Source organism: Lepidochelys olivacea (assembly GCF_965140295.1).
Source record: "Lepidochelys olivacea isolate rLepOli2 genome assembly, chromosome: 1".
In the NCBI taxonomy this organism is placed as follows: Eukaryota; Metazoa; Chordata; order Testudines; family Cheloniidae; genus Lepidochelys; species Lepidochelys olivacea.
In genome coordinates, this window is record NC_140411.1 from 53,282,205 (window position 1) to 53,306,515 (window position 24,311).

The window sequence follows — 24,311 nt, forward strand, 5'->3', positions numbered from 1 at the left end:
TTCAAATCAGAAGGTGTAGTGAGGCGGTGTGGTGCCCCGCCAAGGGAAGAACCTCCCCAGACACCAAAGTGGGCGGAGTCAGTGGATCTTGCGCCCGCCCCCCAGAGGTCAAGGCGCAGGACAGGCAGTAGAAAAGCCCAACCCCAGAGCTCAGTTGGGAGACAGCAGCCAGAGAGGCCAGATGCCTGTGGCCTGGCTCTGGCTTGGGAGACCCTGGCAAGCCGTGGCCGACCCGAGGACTGGCCAGACTGGCCAATGCCTGACACTGACCGGCGACCCAGAGGAGCTGCCAAGTCTACCCCTTGCCGGCGACCCAGAGGAGCCCATGGTGCTGGAACCCTCCAAGGACAACACCCTGACCCAGGTACCCTACGAGGAGGAGTCCTGGAGTAGCCCGCGGGCAGCCGACCCCAGTCTGGCTGCAGCACTGCCAGAGCCAATATCAGTGTGTTGCGGCCAGGATCCCCACTGACACAGCAGCGGGTCTTCGGCCACTGTTAGGGCCCAGGCTGGGACACAGTGGAGTGGGTGGGCCTGCGTCCCCCCTGCCGCCCACCTTGTGGGTGGCAGTCTCCCCCTCCCCCTGGTTGCTAAAGCGAGGGCCTGGGCTTATATTGAACTATTTTGCTCAGCCCCTGCCTGAGGGCCTGAGCCCCTGATTGTTCGCTTGCTGCCCCACCCTGACCCAGGGCCTGGGCTTATATTGAACTGCTTGCGGGACCCAGGCTGAAGGTCTGGGCCATAGACTGGGTATTCCCCAACCCAGCCAAGAGTGTACTGAGGCGGTGTGGTGCCCCACCACCCCGCTGAGGGATGAGCCCCGGCTGAGTTCCCTTACAGAAGGACTACAACTATATTTTTCCCATGACAAAAAAAGGCTCCTAGATAAATATTTCTTCCCTTTCCTTCTCCTTTTGTTTTAAATTCTGACGTTTTCCTGAGGAGACAATTACAGGATGATAATCCCCATCTAGGCAGAACTTGCTGCAAAAGCTATACAGATCTTAAACTAATATAGACTTGTATCTTAATTTCTACTTTCATTCATTTTGAAGTTTGAAAGAGGTTAATTAGAGAGGACTGTCTTGGGACTTTTATGTAAAATAATACAATCCGTGTCTACATTCTCTATCCTAAGCCTCTTCCATCAATCAGGATAGAGGACATTGTGCAAACAATTTTTATAACAGGTTCCTCCAGAATTCTTCGGCCTTTACTGCAGGAGTTAGTCAGTGATGAGACTGTTTTCTGTTAAAGTTCACAGGGAACGTATCTTGAATTTTAATTTCTTTTGAACAGATAAAGGGCATGTTCTTATCTGTATTCCCAGGAAATGTGAAGTAGCAAAGCCCACAGCATCACCTCTTCATTAAATTTAGACTCAGTGCTTACCCTTTAATTGAATTCTTATCTAATGACTCAGTGCTTCCAGGCAAATGCAACAAGTTTAAGTTTTGCAGCTATTATTGGTTAATGATGACAAAGCACATGGTTATCTAGGGCTATTATTTTTCTTATTCAGACACACACTTATTTTTTTTTTTTTGATAAAAGAAAACATTCCTATGAAGACTTTATCTTTGAGCTAGGTGTCTAATTTGTAGGGCCTGTTACTGTCATGAGATTGCAGGTTCAGTCCTACAAACAACAAACAGCAGTGAATTTTTGGCCTTGTAAACACCAAGGGAAAGGGTAATTTGTGGCAAACAGTAGCCCTCAGAGGAAATAAAAAGCAAAGGGAATGAACTGAAGCTACATTGTATAAAGAGCAAGTACACAACAATGGAGCAATACTATGGACCATCAGTGGTGCCTGTGGCAACTATCTGACAAATAAGCTTCCCAGAGGTGTGTGCTGAGCAAAATGTAAACATACATAATGGGGCTGTTTCCTCTGTCTCACTATCTCTACTGATTTCAGAGTAACAGCCATGTTAGTCTGTATTCGCAAAAAGAAAAGGAGGACTTGTGGCACCTTAGAGACTAACCAATTTATTTAAGCACAAGCTTTCGTGAGCTACAGCTCACTTCCTCAGATTCATACTGTGGAAAGTGTAGAAGATCTTTTATACACACAAAGCATGAAAAAATACCTCCCCCCACCCCACTCTCCTGCTGGCAATAGCTTATCTAAAGTGATCACTCTCCTTACAATGTGCATGATAATCAAGGTGGGCCATTTCCAGCACAAATCCAGGTTTTCTCCCCCCCCCCCCCCACACAAACCCACTCTCCTGCTGGTAATAGCTTATCTAAAGTGACCACTCTCCTTACAATGTGTATTATAATCAAGGTGGGCCATTTCTAGCACAAATCCAGGGTTTAACAAGAACATCTGGGGGAGGGGGGGTTAGGAAAAAACAAGGGGAAATAGGTTACCTTGCATAATAACTTAGTCACTCCCAGTCTCTATTCAAGCCTAAGTTAATTGTATCCAATTTGCAAATGAATTCCAATTCAACAGTTTCTCGCTGGAGTCTGGATTTGAACTTTTTTTGTTGTAAGATAGCGACCTTCATGTCTGTAATTGTGTGACCAGAGAGATTGAAGTGTTCTCCGACTGGTTTATGAACGTTATAATTCTTGACATCTGATTTGTGTCCATTTATTCTTTTACGTAGAGACTGTCCAGTTTGATCAATGTACATGGCAGAGGGGCATTGCTGGCACATGATGGCATATATCACATTGGTGGATGTGCAGGTGAACGAGCCTCTGATAGTGTGGCTGATGTTATTAGGCCCTGTGATGGGATCCCCTGAATAGATATGTGGGCACAGTTGGCAACGGGCTTTGTTGCAAGGATAGGTTCCTGGGTTAGTGGTTCTGTTGTGTTTTATGTGGTTGCTGGTAAGTATTTGCTTCAGGTTGGGGGACTGTCTGTAGGCAAGGACTGGCCTGTCTCCCAGGATTTGTGAGAGTGTTGGGTCATCCTTCAGGATATGTTGTAGATCCTTAATAATGCGTTGGAGGGGTTTTAGTTGGGGGCTGAAGGTGATGGCTAGTGGTGTTCTGCTATATTCCTTGTTGGGCCTGTCCTGTAGTAGGTGACTTCCGGGTATCCATCTCGCTCTGTCACTCTGTTTCCTCACTTCCCCAGGTGGGTATTGTAGTTTTAAGAATGCTTGATAAAGATCTTGTAAGTGTTTGTCTCTGTCTGAAGGATTGGAGCAAATTCAGTTGTATCTTAGGGAGATGTCTTCAGGGCTGGCTCAACTCCAACTTCAAACCCAACAGACACACCTTAGGTATGCTGCTAACTCTTCCAGCCAATGTTCTAGCTTCCCTACAATGGTGGAGAACACCAGAAAACCTTTGCACAGGCGTATCCTTCCAGCAATGATCCCCAACTCTCATGCTCACCACGGATGCTTCCCTAATCGGTTGGGGAGCACACCTAGGGGGACACAGGGCACAAGGCCGCTGGTCCGCATCAGAGACGCACTGTGAAGGTTCCTTCCCCACTCTGAACTCTAAGGTACAGGGTACATCCTGAATGAAAGGCCCCCTAAGCTTATTCTTACCAGCTTAGGTTAAAAACTTCCCCAAGGTCCAAACTTTTCCTTGTCCTTGAACCATATGCTGCCACCACCAAGCTTTTAAACAAAGAACAGGGAAAGAGCCCACTTGGAGACGTCTTCCCCCAAAATATCCCCCCAAGACCTACACCCCCTTTCCTGGGTAGGGCTTGATAAGAATCCTCACCAATTTGTACAGATGAACACAGACCCAAACCTTTGGATCTTAAGAACAATGAAAATGAAATCAGGTTCTTAAAAGAAGAATTTTAATTAAAGAAAAGGTAAAAGAATCACCTCTGTAAAATCAGGATAGTAAATACCTTACAGGGTAATCAGATTCAAAACATAGAGAATCCCTCTAGGCAAAGCCTTAAGTTACAAAAAGACACAAAAACAGGAATATACATTCCATCCAGCACAGCTTATTTTACCAGCCATTAAACAAAAGGAAATCTAACACATTTCTAGCTAGATTACTTACTAACTTAACAGGAGTTGTGAGGCTGCATTCCTGATCTGTTCCTGGCAAAAGCATCACACAGGCAGACCAACCCTTTGTTCCCCACACTCCAGATTTGAAAGGCTCTTGTCCCCTCATTGGCCATTTTGGGTCAGGTGCCAGCGGGGTTATCTTAGCTTCTTAACCCTTTATAGGTGAAAGGATTTTGCCTCTAGCCAGGAAGGATTTTATAGCACTGTATACAGAAAGGTGGTTACCCTTCCCTTTATATTTATGACACGCGCCTGCACATAAATCTCTTAGAGCTCAGAGCAGAGAAACAAGCTTGTCTTCACTTTCTTCCCCTCATAAAGAACAAATCTATTTGGGTCCTAACAGACCACATAGCATGTATGTTCTATATCAACAGACACGGGGGAGCCTGATCACATTCCCTATGCATGGAAGCCATCCGGCTATGGAATTGGTGCATACAACTTCACATACAAATCACTGCTTCGTATCTACCTGGCTGCCACAACACTACTGCCGATGCACTCAGCAGGCACTTCTCGACAGAATACGAATGGGAACTGCATCCTGCAATACTTCAACAGCTCTTCTCCCTGTGGGGCACCCCATCAATAGACCTCTTTGCCACAACCCAGACCTCGCAAATGTCATCTATTTTGTTCCAGCACGGGACTCGGGACTGCATCCCAAGGAGATGCGTTCCTCATCCCTTGGAACAACTTTCTCCTGTATGCCTTACCACCAATCCCTCTGCTAGGAGTTCTTCGCAAGATCAGAGACAACAAGGCCCGGGTCATACTTATTGCCCCGGCTTGACCGAGACAGACGTGGTATCCATACCTACTTCGCATGTCCTCTCGTCATCCACGGACTCTCCCCAGCAGATCAGATCTGCTTTCCCAGGACAACAGACAGGTTCTTCACCCTCAGCTCCAGAAGCTCTACCTGACAGCGTAGTTCCTTCATGGGTCCAAACCCACGAACTAGCTTGTTCCGAGCAAGGTCGATACATCCTCCTGCACAGTAGAAAAGACTTCACTCATAAAACTTACCTGCAGAAGTGGAAACATTTCTCCCTAATGTTTCTCCATAATCACCTAATTTCTCCATAATCACCTAATGCCCCATATGGTAACCCTCCCTAACATCCTAGACTGCCTTCTAAAATTGAAACAGGATGGACTCTTGCTCAGCTCCATCAAAGTACATGTGGCAGCACTTACCACCTTCCATGACTTTTTAGAAGGCGACTCACTCTTTACCCATCCCACCACAAAATGATTTCTCATGGGCCTACAAAATCTGTACCCGGAAATTTATCCAACCGCAGCTACATGGAATCTTAACCTCATTCTTCGCAGTCTCATGAAACCTCCATTCGAGCCCTTGGCTACCTCCTCTCTTCTTCATATGTCCATGAAGGTAATTTTCTTAGTTACAATAACATCAGCAAGGAGAGTAGGAGAAATAAGCATCCTGATGGCCAATCCTCCCTACACAATCTTCTCCAAAGACAGTCACCCTGAGACCACATCCTAAATTTCTCCCTAAGGTGGTGTCCACCTTCCACCTTAACCAGCCGATATACTTACCTGCTTTCTATCCCAAACCTCACAAGACTCCACACGAGGCAACTCTGCATACTCTCGACGTCAGGCTGTAGACAATGGATTGTGTGATGTGTCCTGGATGGAAGCTGGAGGCATGTAGGTAAGTATAGTGGTGAGTAGGTTTCCGGTATAGGGTGGTATTTATGTGACCATCCCTTATTTGCACTGTAGTGTCCAGGAAGTGGATCTCTTGTGTGGACTGGTCCAGGCTGAGGTTGATGGTGGGGTGGAAATTGTTGAAATCCAGGTGGAATTCTTCAAGGGCCTCCTTCCCATGGGTTCATATGATGAAGATGTCATCAATGTAGCACAAGTAGAGAAGGGATGCTAGGGGACGATTGCTGAGGAAGCGTTGTTCTAAGTCAGCCATAAAAATGTTAGCATACTATGGGGCCCCATGTCCCTCAGCAATCATCCCATAGTGTCCCTCCTCTACTTGCACTACATTGATGACATCTTCATCATATAGACCCACAGGAAGGAGACCCTTGAACAATAGGGAGTGAGATCAACTCCAGGGCTCCCAGGGTGGGTGGGAGAATCTGGAGCCAGCCAGAAAAAGGGCAGGACTGGCTGTGTGGGGAGCTGGTGAGTCTGAGGCCTGCATGGAGAACTGGCCTCTGGGGATCTGAAAGCAAAATCCCTCAGCATGGCCCTTTCATTCTCCAAGGTGGCTCCCAGTTTGTAGATTTTTGTTGTGAAAACTCCCCTCTGGCCAGTGCTTCAGCTCCCCAGGAGAAATAAGTCACCACATGGCAAGCTCTGCTCTGTCATGAGTGTGTCTGAGTGCTGGGAGGGGAGAGACTAAAGTTAGGAATTTTAGTAGAGTTTTATAACCTGCAGCTTGAGCCCTGCACCTTTTTGTGGTGAGGGGAAATTCTGGCATCAGAAGCAGCCTGAATCCTGCATGAAGCGACGCCTGTGAGCAGCGATCATCAGCCCCTCTGAGGGGACTGAGGAGTCCAGAGCCATCTCTGTACAGAAGGATCAGTCGTGGAGTTGTGAGTCATCATCTTTTAGTTAGCTAGTCAGGGAAATTGTTTGGGAGACCCCTTACTTCCTGAATTGTGTCCTCAAGCCAGGGAGTAAGGGTTTAGAGATATTATTACCTGCTGCCTATTAAACCTGAGGAGGGACTTACCACCTTATCCGACTTCAGAGTAACAGCCGTGTTAGTCTGTCTTCGCAAAAAGAAAAGGAGTACTTGTGGCACCTTTGAGACTAAGCAAATACTCACCAACAACCACATACCGTACAACAGAACCACTAACCCAGGAACCTATCCTTGCAACAAAGCCCGTTGCCAACTGTGCCCACATATCTATTCAGGGGACACCATCACAGGGCCTAATAACATCAGCCACACTATCAGAGGCTCGTTCACCTGCACATCCACCAATGTGATATATGTCATCATGTGCCAGCAATGCCCCTCTGCCATTTACATTGGTCAAACTGGACAGTCTCTACGTAAAAGAATAAATGGACACAAATCAGATGTCAAGAATTATAACGTTTATAAACCAGTCGGAGAACACTTCAATCTCTCTGGTCACGCAATTACAGACATGAAGGTCGCTATCTTACAACAAAAAAAGTTCAAATCCAGACTCCAGCGAGAAACTGCTGAATTGGAATTAATTTGCAAATTGGATACTATTGCACTATCATCTGGTGCAAATCAGCATAACTTCATTGACCTTAATGCAGACTTTCATTGGAGTAATGCAGATTTGCACCAGATGAGGATCTGGCCCCTAAGTGCACAACAAAATGTAACAGCAAATATTTGCTGGTATAAATAAGTCACCTAAGTTAGCTTTGCCATTAGCTGAATCAAGCTGTGAACTGCCCTTAAAGTCTGCACTGTGTATACGTGTATCACACAGGCAGACCAACCCTTTGTTCCCCACACTCCAGATACGTGTATACTGTGTATACGTGAATATATACTTTGTGTGTTACTGTAGAAATGCAAATGATGTAAGTTATCTTTTAATTTCTGTATAATTAAAATTAATTTTCTTCCCTAAGGAGTAAGCTTTACATTTTAATTTCTTAGCTAGAATGTTTAATCAAAAAGTCTGCAGAAGGGCACTACTTAATCAGCATTGAAAAAGCGAGGGATTGCAGAAAATGATTAGCTCAGAGTATTGGTAATGATTGGATATAGAGCTGTTCATCTCTAGGTTGCTCTTTCAAACCCAGCCCTATTAAGTAGCAACCAAGAGTTATTACTTTCTCATGGGTATTTGGTGGCTTTTATTAAATGGTCCTTAGAAGATAAAGGTGTACATCAGAAAATCACGGCTATATTTGACTCTAATAGGCAGTGTCCAGAAGGCCATAGAAACAACTACACCTCCAAGTGGCCCCCCTGGGTCAGCACTGAGGCACCTTGGCAGAGCTATATGGGAACACTTGTGCTGTCACTGTCCTGTACCTGTTCTGCAAAGAGAGGACTTCTGTTTCCCAGGCTATCCCAGGCAGTAAATTCACTACCAAAAATGTATCATTATTCATTTAGACTAAAATAAGATGTTGAATGTATCATGTATCATGCATCTCAAAATAAATTATAATTCATGGTCTACACTGTTTAAAACTATACATTGTTCCCTCTTGTTCTTGAGTGCTGGGAGCTACAATATATCCAGAGCACATCTATAACAGCTTACTATGACTGAACATGTCTTTTTCTTATATTTTTCACTTTTCTTATAAAAATGTTTTGAAATGGTTTTTAGTGCTCATGGAAAGGTCCATTTTGTTAGCAGTTATTAACATTTGTTTACATAGACTTTTTGTGCATGAGACAGAAAACAGGAAACAGAAGCCTTCTATTTACCTACAGAACTGGTACATCGTGGACAACTAAGTGCCTGATCCTAAAAGGTGGCAGACCACTAAACTCCTGTTGAAATCTGGGAGCTTGAGGCATCTCACAGGATCGATTGTGGGGTATAGTCATGTGGTTGTCTCTGAGAGAAAATATCCCTGAGGGTTATTTGACTATTTCTGTCAAATTAAAGGGAGAACTACATCTTGGGAGCAAAGGGCAAAATCAATCTAGGCAGAGGAGTCATCTGAATACGTCATTCCTAATAGCTCTCCACAATGTGAGCTGCTTCAATAAGCAAGAAAACACCAAAGAGGAAAAGTAGGATCATTTAGAGCAACTACTGAAGCTGCTTGTGACCAAAAATGTAAGAAATAATAAATTGAGGCTTCTGTGTGCGGATTCTTTTTGCCTCTCTTGGGGTTTGGTCATGTACACTCAATACAATAGCGTAGTCTCCTGAGACCTGTAATACTTTGCTCCAATTCTGGTTGTTGGGTTTGGTGTAGAGGTGACTGGGTGGTGTCTAGTGGCCTGTGATATACCAGAGATCAAACTAGATGATCTGTTGATCCATTGTGGCCTTGAACTATACCACTAACTCACTGGAAGATCAGGGCCAGAAAGCAAGAGTGCTGAGTTTTCCATCACAAAGCGAATCAGTAGGATACTTGTAGCCTACAATTGGCAGATTGGACCTTTACTACCCAGGGAGGGACCTTATACAGCAGCACTGCAAGCTTCCTCACCAATGTGCCTCTTCAAGCCACCATCTCTCCAGGCCAGAAGGTAATTCAGTATTTTCCATGGCCAGCCATTTTTTGACGTGTCCTCTGAGGTTGCTAACAGAGGTGTCAGTTATAATGGTAACACATTTTTAAAACGTGGATAATTTCCCTACCAGTGACTGGATTTAGACCACCAGTTCATATGACATGTCATCTGTCTCTCTTAGTTACATGAGTCAGGCACCATGAACCAGTTAAGATGCAAAAGTTTTGCTTGGCATTTGCTGAATTACATTATTTAGACTTGTTAAATTCTTTGAATCATTTCTTTCTATCAAAGGAACACACTGGTCTTTTGATTTTCAGAAATCATATATCCAAGGTGAAGTAACAAAGCATGTATTTATTAATGAATCTGAAAAAAAAGCACATTTTAAAAGTCTCTAGAGCTGATGTTAATAGTTGCATGAAGTGGAAAGTTTTAATGTACTGGGCCTGATTCTGATCTTGCTTACACTGGGTTACCTCAGGGCTGACTCAGTTTAAGACAGAGGAATTAAAAATATAAAAATAGTGTGAGTTCAAAATTGGGGACCTGGAATGGAGTGGGACTCACCACTGCGGCGCCTCCTGCTGGCCATCTTGGGAATTAACTTTCAGCCCTTCCAGTGTGCCTTCAGCTAGTGGTGTCACACCTGCCTTCACTGCTGTCTCCACTCTTTGGACCCAGGGCGCTCTTCGGACCACATTGCCCTCTTCTGGGCATGGTCCTCTGGCTGTGCCCCACTCCGGTATCTTCCCCTTCTGGGGGACTGGCAGTCTTTAGTCCTACCACTTGCCTCAGCAGCCAACTGCAGTCTGGATACCGGCCACTCTCCTCATTGGCAACTGGGGTGCGGGGGGTGGGGGGGGTGGGAGAGCTGGAGGGATGACAGGCCCAACTGCTACTTTGGGTTGTGACCTAGGGACCTATAGCTGGCAGCCACCTACTGCCCTCCTCCAACCTGCTGCCTGTTTTCCTTGGGCCACTTCCCCTGTAGCCCTGGCACCCTCTCCGCCCTTATAGCAAGGCCCCAGCCTGACAGTGGTCAGCCAGCAGCTCACCCTCGCAGTCTGCTGCCCCTGCCCAGCACTGCTCTATCTATAGGACTTCTTCAGGCAGCTGAAAGAACATTCAGCATCAATCTACTCTTTCTAGGGGTATAACTACACTATGGAGACTGTACCAACATAGCAATGATGGGATAGCCCTGTAGTGTAGACACAGCCTACACCAACAAAAGGAGTTTTTTCGGTCAGTGGAGGCACACCACTTCCCCAAATGAGGATATGGCTAAGTGCTACCGTGGCTGTGCTGCAGCCAAGCTTCTGTAGCACTGTAGCATACATGCTTCCTACATCAATGGAAGGGGTTTTTCCCTTCGATGTAGGTAATCCCGCTGCCGACCTAGCTGCAGCTATGCCAGGGGTTAGACTGATCTAACTTCAGTGCTCACAGCACAAAATTTTTCACAGCCCTGAGCAACATAGCTAGGTCAACCTGAAGTTAGCTGTACCTATGGAAGTCCTCTCCTATTGACATAACTGTGTCTACACTGGGTTTTTTTGTGGGCATAGCTATACTGGATTTTTTTCACACCTCTGACCAATGTAGCTCTGCTGCTATAACTTTTCAGTGTAGACCAGTGTTGACCAAGCCTTGCTTTCTATCCATACCTAGAAGACACGGTACAAGTGTTATGGCAGGGGACACCAGGTGGCACTGTTATACACAGCCTTACAAGTTTTTTTTAATGGTAAGAATAAGTTTTTAGGCTTGGAAGAAAATGCTGTGGTGGTGTTGGTTTTCTGATTCAGTTTCTTATGGGGTTGCAACATCTGCTACTGGTCTGCAAATGGGTGACAATAATAAAATGGTACCTTTACAAGATATTTATTCTATTAGCCTCCTGTGTGTAGGCACCTTAGTACCTTTTGTAGTCCTCAAGTCTCCTTCATTACCTACTTTCTCACACATACAAAGCAGCCCAATTTAAATTTGCCCTTTTTATTTTTTTTACAGATGCTCCAATCTCTAGCTACATCATATCTTATGGATTTTCTGTCTGTCTCTATTCCCCTCTCTAGTTTCACTGCTAGCCTAGCACTGGCCTCTTTCCTGTCCTTCCACAAAATCTCATAACTGTCAGTGCAAGAGCTTTTGTCTTTACAACTCCTGCCGTCTGGAACAGCCTTCCTGTATCTCTCTGCCTCATTGACTCTTCATTTCATTTCCTATGTCATCTGAAAACAAATCCTTTCTCCCTTGTCTCTGCCTCTTGGTTCCTCTCTGCTTCTGTGCTGTTGTTGCTTTTATTAACTCTAACTATATTCTTTAACTCCACAGTTTGGCCTGAACCAAAACCCTGGATCCAACCCCCACTCCCTCCAAATTTGGGTATCATTTTGGTTTCAGATCTGAACATTGTAGGTCAGGCCTGTGTCGTTTTAGTGCTCAAGTATCTTTGAATCAAAAGTACTGCACAGAATAAAAAAAACTATTGTATGCAACATGTTCAGCATGACAACAAATCCTGCATTGTGACAGGGGTAGACTAGATGACTGTTGCAGGCCCTTCTAACCCTCTGGTTCTATGAGTCTATGGTTCTATGATTCTATGACATTTAAAAGACTCAATGGACGTAATGTCAAAAGTTCTTACCATCTCATGGGTATTTGGTGGATTATATTAGCAAGTAGCACCAAGAGTTATACCAAATGAATTGGTGGTCTCACTCCACTACCTGGAGAACATGAATAGGTACGTCAGAAAATCACTGAATGGACATAGAAAGTGCCCTAAAGTTTTCAATTTTGTAAAAAGTATTTTTATAAAACCTAAGACTAATAGAAATGTTTTCAAATGTTGGTTTACAAATTCCAGGGAGACCTTTTGTTTTTAAAGAAACAATCCCCTGCTGTGAGGGCTAAGTTCTAAGAACTTTAATGAGAAACTGGCCAAATATCAAAGTGAAACCAACAGGATTGATGTGTACTGCCCAAGCACAGAGAATCGCAAACAGTTTAAAAAAAATAGTGAAAAGAAAACTGCATTTTTAAAATTGGGTCACCTTTACGAATTTTAAGGTGTCACTAATCACAAAAGTAAAGACATGTTAATTTACTACATATGGGACCTGATTGTCCAACAAGGGGGTCAGTGGTGCTCCACTAGGATGAGAAGAGAGTCAAGCCTATGGTATTTCAGATGGCAATGTTGCTTTAATGTTAAGGATTTAAATTCACAAATAATGTGCATATTAATAAGAGAATAGAAACAACCTCCCCTATCTCAAATAATCAGAGAATTTTTTTTATAAATAATGGCTTACCCAAAGGAAGGGTCCCATTAATATTGAACTTGCACATTTCTGATGGACTGCATGTAATTTAGACATGAAAAATGCTGAGTTCACTGCTGAGACACCGAGTGCCTGATGTACAATTAGAATATTTACACCCTTTCCCCTCCTGCCTTTATTTTTACACTGCTTTGGCTTCCAACAGAACAGAATCAAGTAGGCACGAGCACTTGTGACTGTAGTAGGGTCCCTATTGAACAAGGCCCCAGTACTCCACCACTGAAATCAATAGAAATTTTGCCATTGACTTCAGTGGGAGCAGGATAAACCCCTTTCACTCATTTGTCTTGAAAGGGAGTGGAGCTGAGCTGCTGGGCTTTGCTCGCCTAGCCTGGATATTGGGGCTGTTAACAATGGTCAAGTGGCGACAAGTCAGCAGTTGGGTGGAAAGAATCAGGGTGTTTTTTCTCAGGTGACTCATGCATATAAGCTTCACCTGGACTCATACCAGCCAGGTCTGTAATGTAAATTTGTATGGTATGGTCTGATTGTTAATATTATTCTCTACATAAATGGCAATTAAGTTGACTCACATAGATACTAACTGGCAAGGTGCTTTGAAACATGGCTAAAACTGAAACTAAACACGTATATTTAGTAGATTATATAAAAATGATTTTCTTATGAAAATAAATGCAATACTCCAAAGTGCCAATATTTGTTTTATGAAATGTTACAGAAGCTTTAACAGTGAGCCTTCTTCTATCGTGGAACCTGAGGCTGATGAAATGAAGCTAAAAGGATTCAACATAAAGCAAGTTATCACACATCCAAACGCAATACAGCATGACCCATTCATCCATCTTCCTGGTTATTTATGAACTTGATAGATGAGAATACTGCCCAGGAGAGCTGTGTTTCATGCCCTCTGCACTGTCCCACATATGCAGCTTTGCCATAACCTTGAAGTCCAGATTTCAAAGGACATTTCCAGGATCAATGCTTCCAATTCAGCTATTTTAGTTGAAATTACTTAACTGTCAAGGTTTGTAATATGTGGTATTGCCATCCACTACACTGTGGGGGGAAAGCAGCTCCGAGGGAATGCTGATGACATTCCCAGTATTTCTATTCTAAAGTAGTCTGGGTAGCTGGACAAGCAATTAATCCAGAATGCAAATTAAAGGGCATAATTGGAATAAATTATAGTGACTAAACTGAGTCAATAAGACCACTTCTGTCTGGTGGAATTTACCTCTTCATGGAATCATAGCATATCAGGGTTGGAAGGGACCTCAGGAGGTCTTCTAGTCCAACCCCGTGCTCTTGATACCTGATTAAAGAGATATGGCAGGAGAACGAGTGGAGAACTGTTCTGCTTATTTTAAATGCACAATGATTGCTGTTTATTTAAGATTTCAGTGGCTTTTGCTACATGGGTTTGCTTCTGCACATTTGTATACTTAAAAGCTTAAGTCAAAGACTAGCCCTATGAACCCTTTTCAAAAGAACCTTATGCTGTAGTTTCAGGGTGGAGGTTCACTGCTGCTTTCCCCACGGCAGTTTTACCAGATATCGGCTACCAAGGTGGGATTTATGTTAATAGAGACTGCAATCAAGCACATGGCTTGAACTCTATCTTATCTACTGGCATTCCTTATGCTCTACAAATCACTTTAGCATCTAGGAGCTAGCTGTTCAGGTAAAGAGAACATAAATTCTGTCAACACAAAGACCCAACTTTCCTTCTCTCGTCCATCATGCTCCTACTCCTCCATTACCAGAAACTATCCCACCAACACGTGGTTATCTTTGAGGAGACAATGTAGTACTTCATTCCATGATAATATGGACCCTGCCTGCTATCTCCATGCCTAGCAGGAGGGTGGTCAGCAGTAGGGTTAGCATTCTAAACCACTTCAGGAGGGTATTTTCCAGTCTCTGTGTGGGGGGTCAGGAGGAGCATGAGATGGGGTCTTTGTTTTATATGTGGAGGGTAGGCCTGGGTATTGTCTAGACGATAGCAGGAGGTTGGGCAAGGTACAAAAAGGTCTCCACCCCATTTAAGAAAATTGTTTTCAGGTAGAAATGTCTCTTTGGCTAGTATCTAACAAATCAAAGAACAGGAGGATCTTTTCTGCCTATTTGTCAAAGCTGGGTGGATCTGGTGTTGGAACTGTACAAAATTATCTCTCTGCTAAGCATAAACAGGTTAAAAAAAGGGCACATCAAACACAGAAGCTTCTGTAGGTTAGGGCCTCTTACATTATGGCATCTTTATCCACCTTACTGCTGTCGTCATTGGCAGATCCACAGATTCCCGCTCCAGGCTGGAGGGGGCACAGGTAAAGGAGAGATTAAGATAAAGAAGAGATAGCATATTCAAAACTGATAAAAGGAAATTCTTCTTTACACCATATGTAACTAAAACATGAAACTCACTGCCACAGGAAGTCGTGAGGCCAAGAACTTAACAAGTTTCAACAAAGGATTGGAGGTTTCTATGGATAACAAGAATAGAGTCATCATAGTTATTGTTCACAACATTTGGAAGGGATATTAAATGTCATGATTCAAAGCTCAGCAAAACTACTAGAGACCAGGAAGAGACCTAACGTGGGGGGGGAGGGAGAAGATCACTCCACAGCTGCTCATTGCAAGGTTCTTACACCATCCTCTGAAGCATCTGATGCTGGCTGCTGTAAAACAGAATACTGGACTAGATAGGTCTCAGGATTGATCCAGTATGGGACTTCATGTGTGCTTCCAAGTGGACTTAGGGAATGGGGGCTGCAGTCAACCCCTCAAATCTCTCCTTATTTGTAGCTGTGAGATGCATTCTGTCCCTAAGACCTCTACCAGCCCTGAGCATGAATCCTTGAATCAGTCCTTCATTGGCTTTGCTCAGGGGAAAGATGTAGGATGTTCTCTTCTTTTGTTATTATGTATCTTCCTACATAATCAATGGTAAGACTGTGATTTGTTATCATCCATGCTGAGAAATCCTGAAAATCTAATAAGCAACCATGGGTAAACACTAAAAAATGACATGGCATTGATCCACCTGCATTTTCAGGGTGCTATTAGCTTCCCTTTATTGCTCTTTGAGCTGCTGTCAACTGTTTTCTGCTCCCCACATATTTAAGAAATCTATGTACACCTACTATTGTTAATAAAGTAGAAAAATAGACTAGCTGACAGGATATTTTCTAACAGAAAAGTGGTTGTACCACAATTTTCCTGTAGAATACAGGTGCATGGGTTTTCTCATGCTGGTCTAACTATAAGTTTCTATTACTAAATTACAGAAATGTCATGTGAAATGACAGTGGAACTCCTCAAATAATTATACCCACTAAACACCTTCAATTACCATGTTACTTCCCCCCTAGAGACAATGGGCCAAATTCTGCTCTCAATTATATCTGTAAAAATCCAGAGTAACTCCATTGAACTCGGTGGAGTCAACCTGAATTTACATCACTGTACGTGAGAGCAGAATTGATCTAAATCTATTATTTTAACAGTAAATTAGTATCCAGAAAGAAAACTGGAAATGCATTGCTAAAGTTATGTGGGTAAATAGATTAACTGAGCGCGGGCTGTCACTTCCCAGCTAGCTCCCACTGGCCAGGAACGGTGAACCATGGCCACTGGGAACTGCAGGCGGCTGTGAAAATGTAAACAAATGGCCTGGTGGCCCACCAGCGGATTACCCTGATGGGCCGCAGGTTGCCTACCAGTGCTATAGAGCGTAAGAGAGTTTCATATCAACTGAAAAAGAGTGAAATAGTTCATATTCATAAATAAGTTTGTCAGGCACACAGGCAACAGATGAGATCTATAACAGGCAGGGAAACACAAGGTTCAGGGAGAAGTTAGGAGGCCACAGTAAATACATGGGTATGTATCCATATATCAAGAGCTTAAAAGTTCTTCTTAACTACATTCAGGTTTTACTTTCCTTAGTCACATTCAAATTTATGAAAAGCTATTTGCTTAATTCCTTAGCCGGTGGCCTTCCACTGTCTTAAATTTTATATTGGAGCACTGAAGTGAATACCTATTCTAGTAGGGAGATTTTACTGTGTTTTCTAATACAGGGCATAAAACATACATTAGACATCTAATGAATCATTAAATACCTGTGACAGGGCATGCTGTCCCCATCCTCTGATGCCCCAGAGACTGCTCAGACTCACTTTCTTTTAGTGTTCAAGCTGTGTTTTATTCTAAACCCTTCCACCCACCCCAGTACAATGCAATATCACAGATTTAAATTCCTACATCTTTCAGCCCTTATTTACTAGGACTCTGGCAGGAAAAGATCTCTATCTTGATCTCCCTCTCCAAGGCTCAGCTAGCTCTGTCTTCGTTCCCCCTCCTGTCCTCCATCACTTCCTTCCTGGCTTTTATCAGGTTGGTCAGCTGAGGGCTAATTAGTTCCTTACCTCTCCAGACACTCCTTCTGATTATCTAAGTATTCAATCAGCCATCATTGGGGGCATTAATTGAAGCTCCAGTGATCAGAATGCTGACCCCCATGTATCAGGTCTCAGCACTCTGTTACAATATCCTTGAAACGGGGGGGAGGAGGGGAGGAACCTATGGTTGGAGACAGAATAGACAGCACTTAGGGAACAAAAATTAAAAATCTTTTTTGTACAAGAAGTACAAGAACTTTTCTTCTGTTTCTCTCTTGCAGAGGGTAGAGCTCATTCTCTGGGGAGACACTTAAAAATTAATTTACTCTTGAAACAAACATATGTTCTCCGATAATGTCCTATGTGAAATTAAACATCCTTTTTTAAATTTAAAAAACAAACAAAAAATAAATAAGGTCTCTAAGTCATGCAGGGCTTGTCACTTTCTTAATGGTAGAGCTATCCTTCCAATCTATGAACAGTCTTGCACGGACAATATGCAAGCAGTTAACTCTGGCTGAAATTGCATTATTTTCCCCTATTGCTCATAATGTATATATTGACTATACCCTGGGCAGGAATTAATACCATTGTATTTGCATAACCAAGAAAGAGAAATTAAAGAGAAGCTAAATAAAAAGAAAATGGATTGCACAGTTTAGGCCAATTCTTTTTCATTCCTTCCAGTTTTCCCTGTGTTATAATGATGCAGGCACAACCATCAAACTTTCATCTTTCCTTTACTATTCACAAACATTGCTTGGATACAACAATGATAATGTTATAGAAAAACCAGAGAAACATAGCTAGATATAGATGGGTAATTAGGCCTTGATCCTGCCATGAGATTCACAAAGGCTCGAGCTTTGTACCCACACAGAGCTCATTGTTGGATTGGCACTTTAATTAGTGAGATGATAGATACAAAAAAGTGAGAAAAATGAGAAAGAAGATACGGAAAACTTTAAAAGGTCTGCCACTGAGGGCTTGTCTCTATGGTGAGATAATGTGTCCGGAGGGGCCAGGGGAGGAGGGGAAGGATGGGAATGTGCTAGCTATGGCTAAAGTGTCTTTCAAACACTGGACATTTTCAGAGCAAATTTTCAAATGTAGCATAGAATCATAGAATATCAGTGTTGGAAGGGACCTCAGGAGGTCATCAAAGCAGGACCGATCCCTGACTAAATCATCCCAGCCAGGGCTTTGTCAAGCCTGACCTTAAAAACTTCTAGGGAATGAGATTCCATCACCTCCCTAGGTAATGCATTCCAGTGTTTCACCACCCTCATAGTGAAAAAGTTTTTCCTAATATCCAACCTAAATCTCCCCCACTGCAACTTGAGACCATTACTCCTTGTTCTGTCACCTGCTACCACTGAGAACAGTTTAGAGCCATCCTCTTTGGAACCCCCTTTCAGGTAGTTGAAAGCAGCTATCAAATCCCCCCTCATTCTTCTCTTCTGAAGACTAAACATCCCCAGTTCCCTCAGCCTCTCCTCATAAGTCTGAAAACTGACTGAACAGAATTCAACCAAAAATGCTTCATGCACTTGGCATGGTATTTGACGCAATGTGAGAAAGAGCGCTAAACTGTGGGATTCTGTGGTAACAACAACACTTCCGGATTTTGACCTGCGGGGGGGACGGGGGGGGGATTCACGTACTTTTGATTGATCAGAAAAAGGGCATGCCTTTTCTGGGATTGAAACTTTATTTTCATAGTCACCTTTTGTGGACCCCTTAGACTTAGTCGGGGTCCTCCAGGGGTCTGTGGACCACAAGTTAAAAAGCACTGCTCTAAAGCATTACTGCAGTATAAATGCTAAATATTGCTACTAGTAATTAGTGTAAGTAAAGTGGAAGGATTAATTCGCTACCACTATTTATCCCATTGATTCCAGAAGATATCTGAATTTCTTATGTCTTTGTTATTTCAACTACTTCTTAGTTCAAAATCTAAATTGGATGTTAAAGTAGGTGCTTCTATTTTATTCAGTAATTTTACCATTAAATTCTTGTCCCAATTGATGTGGTTTTTGTCTTCATTCCTTACCATGAGTTTGGCCAGGTATAAAAGGGTGGCCTAAAATTTCTTGTTATTTCTCCTATTTATTCTTACATGGTGGTGGGGGAGAGGGAATGCAGAATTTCCAATTTTGTATGTTCTTTTAAAAAGGCTCTCTCCCAACTCTGCATAGTCACTGATATCTGAGAGTCCAAATGTTATTCTCTGCATATCCTGCCCAGTGTTGTTCTTTCTACTTTTCTGACTTAAAAGGGATTAAGGCCTTTTCAATATGTTATGTAAGGGATCAGCCTCAGTGTTTAGCTGTAATGTCTCCAGAAATCCATTTACCTAGAAATGTTAGTTGGTCTAAGCCCCTCAAGCAAACAAGCAACCTTATATTCTTTGTTTATTGTTTGGTTTTCTAACAATTAGATCATGTAGTGGAATTGCTAGTTTGTGTTCCCTCTGCACAAGTATAGTGTGGTGTTTGTAATGTAATCAGTTTTGCGATCCAATAATTTTGTATTGTGTATCCATGCACATAACTTGAGTTTCCATCAAATTTACTTGCTGTTTGAGATTAATAATAGGCAGTTACAATTTGGACCAATATTCTGCTGTTTCCAGTTCAGATGTAAATCAATAGCAACAAGTAGGAATCCTTTTTCCCCCTCTCTGAATGCTTATAGCCATTTGGGGGTAATTTCCCATGTTTGGCCAACCATCGTGCATCAATATTATTGTTGATTCTTTTAATTCTTCCTTTAAAATTTCCTTTATTTCACATCTTGTAGCAGACCTGTAAGATTATATATCTGGCAAAGGGCTTCAATCAGTTTTCCAAAAGGCTCATTTTGTGCTATGTTGAAGGCAATGTTATTAGTGTAAAAGAAGGTTGCAACTTTCTCATCAAGTTCAACTGCCTTATCAAGTTCAACACCTTTTCATCTGCTTTTATAACACAACCATCCGTTGATCTTTACCATTTTTGGGGCATTGAAGATGAACAGAGACTGCTCCTGAATGATGCTGATACTGAACAGTAGTAGAAAGCCTCAAGCAGGGACTTAAGTGATGAATTCAGCTACATTTGGAAGATGATGATGATGATGGCATAAAAACATCTTGCTTGTAGGATCATAAAACTTGTTAACATTCTGCTCTTCCCCCTTCAATAGATAGTTTCATTCACGGGCACGTTTGACTTTGAAGAATTCAAAGAAACAGATTTTCTGCATTTTTCAGATAAGCGTAAAACCTTTCCATCTTGCTGTTCAGCATCCCTTGGTGGTGTTTATGTTTCGCATGAGAAGAATATTGTGTTTTCATTACTTCAGTCCACTGAACCACTTGTTTCCTACTACTTCCCTCTAGCCATGTTGAGTTAGATAGGTTAAGTACTGATTTTTGATAAATACTAAACATTAATCCTCCGTTTGCAGTTTTGATCTGCAGCTTTCACATTTACTACAGTTGAAATAGGTTTCAGAGTAACAGCCGTGTTAGTCTGTACAATCTCCTAACAAACTAAACACTGCAAAGACAGACCACTCAGAACTAGGACATACTAGTTAGCTGTAGATAGATGACCATATTTTTGAGGGTCTGCCCACATTCCAGATACTTCTAGGGTCTAGGTTTCAGAGTGGTAGCCATGTTAGTCTGTATCAGCAAAAAGAATGAGGAGTACTTGTGGCACCTTAGAGACTACCAAATTTATTTGAGCATAAGCTTTTGTGTGCTAAATCCCACTTCATCGGATGCAGTAGGAAGATATATATACACAGAGAGCATGAAAAAATGGGTGTTGCCATACCAACTATAATGAGACTAATTAATTAAGGTGGGCTATTATCAGCAGGAGAAAAAAACTTTTGTAGTGATAATCAAGATGGCCCATTTCAAACAGTTGACAAGAAGGTGTGAGTAACAATAGGGGGAAAATTAGCACGGGGAAATAGTTTTTACTTTGTGTAATGACCCATCCACTCTCAGTCTTTATTCAGGCCTAATTTAATGGTGTCCAGTTTGCAAATTAATTCCAATTCTGCAGTTTCTCATTGGAGTCTGTTTTTGAAGTTTTTTTGCTGGAGAATTGCGACTTTTAGGTCTGAAATTGAGTGATGAGGGAGGTTGAAGTGTTCTCCGACTGGTTTTTGAATGTTATAATTCTTGACATCTGATTTCTGTCCATTTATTCTTCTGCGTAGAGATTGTCCGGTTTGGCCAATGTACATGGCAGAGGGGCATTGCTGGCACATGATGGCATATATCACATTGGTAGATATGCAGGTGAACGAGCCTCTGATGGTGTGGCTGATGTGATTAGGTCCTATGATGGTGTCCCTTGAATAGATATGTGGACAGAGTTGGCAATGGGCTTTGTTGCAAGGATAGGTTCCTGGGTTAGTGGTTCTGTTGTGTGGTGTGTGATTGCTGGTGAGTATTTGCTTCAGGTTGGGCAGCTGTCTGTAAGCGAGGACTGGCCTGTCTCCCAAGATCTGTGAGAGTGAGGGATCGTCTTTCAAGATAGGTTGTAGATCCTTGATGATGCACTGGAGAGGTTTTAGTTGGGGGCTGAAGGTAATGGCTAGTGGCGTTCTGTTACTTTCTTTGTTGGGCCTGTCCTGGAATAGATGACTTCTGGGTATTCTTCTGGCTCTGTCAATCTGTTTCTTCACTTCGGCAGGTGGGTATTGTAGTTTTAAGAATGCTTGATAGAAATCTTGTAGGTGTTTGTCTCTGTCTGAGGGATTGGAGCAAATGCGGTTTTATCTTAGAGTTTGGCTGTAGACAATGGATCATATGATGTGGTATGGATGAAAGCTGGAGGCATGTAGGTAAGCATAACAATCAGTAGGTTTCCGGTATAGGGTGGTGTTTAAGTGACCATCGCTTATTAGCACTGTAGTGTCTGGGAAGTGGATCTCTTGTGTGGACTGGTCCAGGCTGAGGTTGGTGGTGGGATGGAAATTGTTGAAATCATGGTGGAATTCCTCAAGGGCTTCTTTTCCATGGGTCCAGATGATGATGATGTCATCAATGTAGAGTAAGTAGAGTAGGGGCGTTAGGGGACGAGAGCAGAGGAATCGTTGTTCTAAGTCAGTCATAAAAATGTTTGCGTACTGTGGGGCCATGCGGATACCCATAGCAGTGCCGCTGACTTGAAGGTATACATTTGTCCCCAAATGTGAAATATTCTGTTCATAACTCCACCCACTCCCCACTCCAACATCCAATGACTGTTAATTCCACTCTCTTGTCACAGCCCTCTCTAATCACTAATGATTCCATCTATTTCTCTTCCCCCTAAGACTTCCAGAGATTTATATAACATTCTTATAGTTTCCTAATAGTCATAGCAAGAACCTTGATGTAATTGCTGCCCTTAGAATAGTTTTCTTTTGGAATAGTTTTCATTAACAAGCTGAAATAAAAGCTTATTTTTTCCAGTATCCGAACAGTCAATATATGTTCATGGAAATACTTCCAAGTGACATAGATGTTCCACATGTGAACTGCCCTCCAAGTAAAACCTACTAGGTCATTTTTTCTGCAGAAAACCTGGAGTTTCCATACCTGAATCACAAAAAAGAACTAGATAAATTCCCGGAGGATAGGTCCATCAATGCTTATTAGCCAGGATGGGCAGGGATGGTGTCCCTAGCCTCTGTTTGCCAGAAGCTGGGAAGGGGCAACAGGCGATGGCTCACTTGATGATTACCTGTTCTGTTCATTCCCTCTGGGGCACCTGGCATTGGCCACTGTCGGAAGACAGGATACTGGGCTAGATGGACCTTTGGTCTGACCCACTATGGCCATTCTTATGTTCATATGTACAAATATGTGTTGTTCATATATATGCACACACATGTTCCATGCTTCCGAAACAAACTGTGTTCTAGAGTTCAGATGAGTCACATTTTGCATGAACAGTCTGCACTTTCTAAAGGCATTAAGGGAAAACACACATACCGATCAGGTTAGCGGCTTACAGTGCTTGCTAAGAATGAATGAGCTCCGAAATGTAGGCTCTTCAGCTTTGTGCATGCATTATTAAACATTAACAAATGCCTTGGGGTTTCTTATTGCTCAATTATCTGATTTGAAAATGAGTTTTTAGTGAAACTGACATTTCTAGCATTAACCAGCTAAAAGACCTTGTGGTGTGATGACCCCAGAGTTAACTCACCTGAGGGAGTATTTTTGCTTTTAGTTCAAATGAACAAATTTGCCTTTCCAATTATCTCATAATTTGTTTCTGCCGTAGTCACCCTGGGGTTGGGGCCCATTATCTCAGGATAGAAACAGAAATTGGCTGTGTTGCAATTTCTAAGCAGAAATCTGATTTTAATTCCTTTCTATTAAAGCTCCATCTGCCTCTTTTCTTGTCTCCTATCAGCCAGGTGGGTGCCCTAACCACTGGGTTGTAGAGTCATTCCCTGTCACCTAATGACTAAGTTTTTATCCACAGTGGAGTAGTCATTGAGCCAGAGAGAGGGGGAATGAGACAATGGAAATGACTTTGTAGCCTGGTAGTTAAGACACCCACCCGGTGTCTACAAGAGCCCAGTCCTTCTGGTCTACCCACTCTTTCATTATTTATCCACAGTGGAACAGCTTCTACAGGAGAGACAGAGGGCAGTCTATATCAGAATATCCCATGGCTCAGCTCTTTGAGTTCTCTCCTCAGAGGTAATAGACACCCCCGTTCAAATCCTTTCTCCCGCTCTGCCAGAGAGAGGGTGGTAATTGAACTTGGCTCTCCCACATCCCATGTGAGTGCTCTGATCACTGGGTTAAGAAGTGGGTACCAACTCCAGCCACATTTTGCATGAGACCTGATACGGTAGGCATGCACCTACTGGATCATGTCTTGAATGCAGGTTAGGCAGCTGAATGCCTGTCTTTTCCTGGTTTGTGACTTGCTCTGGGGCTTAGGCAGGAGACCGGTGTCCAAAGGCCTACAGAGAGCCAGCACTGCACATGCCCAGAGGCAGAAACATAGGTACCCTGGGAACTTTTACTCTGAAAAACTTACGCGCAGAGTGAGTTTAGGCACCTACAGGATTTGGTGGGAAGTTTGTGGATTGTAGTGGAACCAAACCAGAGACTTAGGTGCCTAAGTACTTGAAGGATCCAACTCCTAGGAATTGACATATTAAATAAGAACAGTGGTCTAACCAGCCAATGTCCCAGTCCCACATGTTTCAGAGAAAGGTGTAAGAACCCAGGGATAGACAAATATGGAATAACTTGTCCATAGAGGAAGTTTCTTCCTAAACTCCATCAACTTACTTAGCGGTTGGCTTATGCCCTGAAACTTGAGGGTTTATGTCCCTTTTCTGTTAATCCCATCTAATGCAA